Source organism: Pararge aegeria, chromosome 18 (genome assembly GCF_905163445.1).
Source record: "Pararge aegeria chromosome 18, ilParAegt1.1, whole genome shotgun sequence".
Classification (NCBI taxonomy): Eukaryota; Metazoa; Arthropoda; class Insecta; order Lepidoptera; family Nymphalidae; genus Pararge; species Pararge aegeria.
Genome location: NC_053197.1, coordinates 8,532,070 through 8,538,755, shown reverse-complemented (window position 1 = coordinate 8,538,755; position 6,686 = coordinate 8,532,070). Strand labels below are relative to the sequence as shown.

General features: G+C 35.9%; 1 non-coding gene across 1 annotated transcript; it reads right to left on the bottom strand.

The window, feature by feature from the left end:
- Positions 1-2,998: 2,998 nt before the first annotated feature.
- Trnar-ccu lies at positions 2,999-3,071 on the bottom strand. The gene has a single exon. It is a non-coding gene; the product is annotated as a tRNA-Arg (tRNA).
- Between the last annotated feature and the right edge of the window lie 3,615 nt (positions 3,072-6,686).

Here is a 6,686-nt window from a genome sequence, read left to right as displayed (position 1 = left end):
TCGATGCCTCACCGGGCGTTATCAATAAAATTGTATCGTTATCATATCTAACAGCTTTCCCTCGCGATATGGGACTTTTATAAATGCGACAACTAGCACCGACGCGAATATTATAGGTACTAGATAGCTTTATCTGTTTCAGATGGTGAAGCATTTATTGTCGAAGGAATACAAAATCCAGGAATGACAGGTTGTCGCGCGTTAAATAGAATTGTGATAACTGCGGTATCTCCTACTTAGAAATCGATACTGAATGTTTACTCTTTTAATATGTCGAATGTAGACTAGAACTGGTACCGATTTACTTAAGAAAAAAAAACTCAAAACTAAAATTCGTAAGTACCAACATTTAAAATGTAAATACACTTACACTCTCATTTGGCATTTCCGTAATATCATCAGTAGGTAAGTACAAACATCTTTTCAGATATTCAAAATGTAGTTTTTGTTTAAGATCGAAATACTCAGATTTTGTGTTTTTCTTTGACAGGATTTTTTTTTTTTTTAATACTGTTTACTCTATCCCTAGCAATTGAAACATCCCGATAGAGTTACATTGCTCTAATAAAACGGTTGGTGAAAAGTTGTAAATAATAATAGCGGTAACACGAGAAACGGTATAAAATAGACCGTAAAGGACGGTAAATTAGGTTTTGTTCATTATCTATTTTCATTCTTTTCGTAAATATAATATTATTGGAAGGTTATTAATAAATTTATTTATTTTTCAATGTATAAGTCTTGTTGTTTGGATTTTTCAGGGAAACTTCGGAAATTTCGGTGTTATTCATTTTATTTAATTTTTTAATCGCTTTAATATAATATTCGGTTCTTCAACTAATAAAACTTATTTTTCTTAGCTGTAGCAGTAGTACTAGAGTTTTTTGTGCAGAGTAGTAGCCTAATACTACTCCAAAACCACTCCACACTCCACAGTCATAGAAGAAATACCTAGATGAGAACTCAACAACAGATAAAAAAATTATTATATTTAACTTTTCAAGTGTAAGTAAGTACTGTCCCTGAGCTACGCCACGGATGGATGGACGTGTGACTATGGGCGCAAATCGCCACCTGTCGGCAATAATTGGCAACTATTGATATTTATGTTTTAGTTTATCGTTAGTGAATATTTTATTATAGAAATATCTGAAATACATGAGATTTCAAATTCAAATAGTTATTTGTAAACATAAAACCGTTACTTATTAGGGCCTGATATTTAATAAACACTGTTTTGACTGTTTGAATATTTTCAAGATGTTTGATGTTCCATTTATTGTTATACTACTTTATATACTGAGAAAATGTGCAAATTAATGTCTATTAGAATTAGTATCATTATTCTGTATCAAACTTTGTTATGTTATGCAATAAGTCTTTCTTTATTTCATTTTAAATCTTGCCTGTAGCGCCATCTTTAGACTGACTAATGTTTGTTGCAATTAAATGAACAAACATCTGTATTATATAAATTATAAAAGCGCTTAAATTATTTAAAACGGCTCTGTTCTATACTAGCAATTGTGCGAAAATAAACTAAGTACGTGAAATTTTGTACGTTTCTTTATTATAATGGACACCGAGCGTGAAAACCCTGGCGTATCGCCGACATGTCCGTCCGTGGCGTATCGATATGTCTATCGAAACCAAAATAGGGTTGAAGGACTACGCAACCCTAAAAAGCCTTTAAAGCAATCATCTTACTTTCATACACATAAACCGTAAGTACAATTCTAAACTAGTAGTAAGTAAATTATTTTTCCCCTGCTTCTTGTCTTTTCACAGAACTCATGAATATCACCTACAAAGATTCCATATCAATAATTAAGTGCGTGTACCGATATAATGTACTTAATTGCAGTTTTACACAGTTACTTTTAAATTTAATTTAGATAACGTTCAATTAAAATCAATGTACAACATTAATATCGTGTTCGATAAGCTATTAATACTTACTATACTTTTTAATCACGACTACTGAAGCAGTAAAAAAAAATTGCCTACAATTTGACAATATTAACAATAGGTAAATACGCACTTACGCACTTTATAAGGACCTTTTTTTGTAAGCATTGTTAAGAATAAAAAAAAATGAAAATCAATAAATGATAGAGTTTGAGAAATACGCACTTTACATGTATACAATACTTTTTTAGTAGGAATTAAGTTTTGAACGCCAGAAGCTCTCTAGTTCATAATGGATCTACTTTAAGTTCAAACAGTTAATACGGGGAAGTACCGCCGCCATGCTTAGGTCTGCTGAAACGCATCGTTGTTGTAATGCGGTGTTCCGGTCTGAAGGGCGTGGTTGCCGGTATAATTACAGGCGCATGTGGCTTAAAGCCTACGCCTCAGTTTCCAGGATGTGTTCCTAGGATGCCCTGTTTGTTGTCTATAGTTTTCAACTCACCATCAGTTACTTAGTATATAAAAATTATAATGTAGGTAACCGTTTAAGAAAAATTAACATGACCTAATTGCGAAGTGAGCTATATAGTTTTAGTGAAATGGTAGTTCTACTTCTATGGGATATGGTGTCTTAGTCCGCGTTTATTATTTTTTACAAACTCCGTGGGAACCGTTGTTTTTCGTGGCGTAAAAAGTTTTTTTACTCTCTGTCCTTTTGACTCTATGCTCGAAATTATGTTGATTGGTTGCTTAGTAAGGCTGAAGGAAGGATAAACAAACAAACTGACAAACACGCTTTCGCATTTATAATATTAATAAGTTATGGGAACTTCGCACCCGAAATTCGTAAATATTATGCAGCTTTTTAAACTTATCTTGGAGGGTAAAAGACCACACCGCCGATTAACACGACGCGTCGCCGGTTTGATCAAAAAGGCCAAGGAAAGAACAGGAAATAAGGTTTTAATAAAACGCCGAAATAGCACTAAAATCAAAACGCAACTCATAGTAATTAAAGAAGTCCGCTTTTTAAAGAACTTTAACGATAGTTTTTTTTAATTTATGTTAAAAAAAAGTTTCGCGGCATTACCTCTGGTGGGATTCGAACCCACAATCCTCGGCTTAGGAGGCCGATGCCTTATCCATTGGGCCACAGAGGCGAGCGGCGGAGCGACGCGAGACACGGGCCAGGTTCCTCCAGCGTCGCGGACGGTGGCACGCGTTGCGTCACCGCTCGCTACGCGTCACGCCCACTATACAATTAGCACTGATAAATTATTCCTCTATTAATGAACATATTTCTTATCGAGACAATCTATGAATATAAGATTGATGTTGTTTTCGATTTACGCGTTACTCTACATACCTAGTAGATACATCATTTGCAAATTCAAATTCAAAATTCATTTATTTCCAGTCGGCCTTTGGAAAAGTCAAGTCAGCGTAGTGACTCTACAACCGGTTCGGAAGGCAGATTCTACCGAGAAGAGCCGGCAAAAAACTCAGACAGATTTTCTTTCAGATTTTCTTACACTCTTCACCGAATTATATAATACTAGCTGTTGCCCGCGGCCTTCGTCCACGTTTGTTTCGATTTTAACAAATCCCGTTGGATCGTATAACCTGTGATAAAAACTAGCCTATGTTGGCCTTATACTCTCTGTACTGCCAAAAATCAAGTACATTGGTAGCTTTCTTAGGACGTAAAGTAAGGATTACAATATCCTCAAAAAAACTAGGTCAAGGTCAAGAACTTATGTGCGTCGAGCACGTTTTTTTATCATTTTCTGTTGCTATTGTAATCCGTGAGACCATTTAATGATGTTATGGTTGTCATTGCGTATTTTATGACAACTTTGTACAGTTATTTCTTTATAATATATCTATAAATTAAAAAACCCCAACTTTCAATATCGTGTTCATTATCCTACTAGTCACAGCGCTTTTGATACCCATATTGAGGGAGTCTTGAAAACACACATTTGAACCGCCATTTTGTGGCGGCGGCCATCTTAGACCGATTTTAATCCAACATAGATCTAAGAACACTCCCCACTAATGCACCTATTAAACCAAAAAATCCAAATCAAAATCGGTTTATCCGTTCGTGCGCTATGATGCCACACACACACACACACACACACAGCCACGTTAAACTTATAACACTCCGGCGTATTTGTTTATTTATTTATACAATTTATTTGTACACCACAAATAGGAAAAAAAATCAATGGACACAAAAAAAATAAACTTAAAAAATAGGATACAAAGGGCGGCCTTATCGCTTAGTAGCGATCTCTTCCAGGCAACCTTGTGTCGGGGATTAAAAGTTTTAACCTCAGGAAAAACATTGTGGAACAAAAGATTTTCATTGTAAGTGCTTGACGACCTCCGAGGCGCAGTAGTGAATCCTATAGTCTAATAAATGGGAAGCCCGGGTTCTAATACTGTGTTAGCTTTCAATGCATAGTCATCAGCCTGTTACCCAAAGTCAAACTGCTGGACATAGGGCTCTTCGCACTGAGGAATGATAGGTTAAATAATAAATAATAATAAATATACTACGACGATTCACACATCACCATCTAGCCCCAAAGTAAGCGTAGCTTGTGTTATGGGACTGATGAATGATGAATTTTTAAATAATATACGTAAATACATATAAACACCCAGTCACTGAAAAACATTCATGTTCATCACACATATGTTTATATTCCAGTGGTGGGAATCGAACCCACGGCCTTGGACTCAGAGAGCAGGGTCGCTGCCTGCTGCACCAATCGGCCGTCAAAGGTTAGGACAGAGGGTTTGAGAGCTCAGGCCTTCTATGCTACGCTGCTCCTTGGTGGAGTGCATTTACGATTAAGTATTATAATCCCGTATCTGTGATAATAACAGGGCCGACAGCTTCACCTGCTCTTCGAGGTACGGTAAGAAGTTTTGACCAGAAAACCCAATAGCTCACAATTCTCGGCCCGACAGACGGAAGGATGTTCTAGTGGTAATAGCGTAGGTATCAGTTAATTGCACCCGTTGTAATGATGACCCAATTGGTTAACTGCAATAGGTGCGGTAAGGTGTGTACTACATAGGTCATACTTTGTGACGTATCGACTTATCTGCTACTTATTTGATTAAAAACAAACAGAAAATTAGTTCAAAACGCTATATGATTATCAGTCAACTGCAAAACTTGTGATTAACTTGGCTAATAACCAAAAATGAGACTGATTTTATGGCAGGTATTCCATCTCAAAATACGTGACTACCTCACCAGCCTTTTTATTGTTCTGGAGACAAGAAAATAATTTAAAAATCAAGATACCTATTTATAATCCGCACTCGTTTCAAGTGAAACGGAAACCTAAACTAGCCAAACCAAAAAGCTTAAACCCGATAATTGACAAAGCTAAACGCTACTCCGCAGTTCAAGCTTCGACGGCTCAAGTTTTAAGAAGCGCAAGTTCTGCATTAAAAAGTCAATAGAAAAGCGGGCAGTTCGACATGTAGACAATCCAAAATTGACCTACACCTATCTTCCTTATTACAGTAATCTTCTGCAGAGTTGTTTCCACTTATACTTACCACCATACCTCTACTCTCACCGCATCTAGAGCAGTAGATACAAATTTCATTTTCACCTGGAAGCCTGGTAACAACTATAATTCCAAACCATTTCTGATGCGTATTTGAAAATCTTCCATACGCCTTGGCTTCTCAAAACTATTATATGGGATTTTTCAAGGGGATATTTCTCAATAGCACTTGGGCGAAGGTTATCAGTTAACATCAGGTGATCCGCTTGCTCGTTAGATCGCTATTAAATTATAAAAATAATACTAGGGGGATAAAATTAATAAAAAGTAGAGCACCTTCAATTAGTTAAGTAATCTATCAATACTATTGTAATAGATCGGAAGAGTTTATTGGTTTACTTATTTGAACGTAATCTCTGAAACTTCTGGCAGTTTTGAGGGATGCTTAAAACGCTACGACCCAAAATTACCGCGTGTGTAACCGCGGGACACGGCTGAAGAGATTATTTATTTATAATCTGCTACTTCTAGTGTACCTATGCTTACGACACCATCTTTGTTGTTTACGGTAGGCTTATAACCTGATTTAATTTAAGACTACATAATTTTTTAAGGTCGACAAGTAAGTAACTACGTGGTGTTTCCACAAAATAAAATAAAGATTTGTTTATAAAATTTACTTTAGAATAAAAATATTTATAGGTACATTGATTACATATTGTTTATTACTTATTAATTTAATAATATTATTTAGTACAGCCATCGATAACATAAATAAAGAGCGTATTTATAGGTTAAATTACAAAACTTAAGACTTATCTGTACAATGACTTTCATACACAGGCTTATGGATATTGCAAATGTTTCCCATTGCTTGTTTGTTACCTTCATTGAGATGTTATTACCAAGAGGTATTGATCCCTATATCCTAGGTATTTCGCCTGCGAACATATTACGAAAGAGCACGACATCGGCCGCGTAAATAAATAAATATACCATGACAATACAAACATCGCCATCTAGCCCCAAAGAAAGCGTAGCTTGTGTTGTGAACTGAGGTGACGGATGAATATTTTTATGAATAATACACTTAAATACCTTTAATATACAGATAAACACACAGTCACTAAAAAACATTGCCCACTGCGCTAGTCGGCCTTTGGCATATTTGAATCCAGAACTTTGCGTCTGTCTGTCTGCTTTTCTGGTAAGCATCACAGACTCGGCATGAGTATTCCA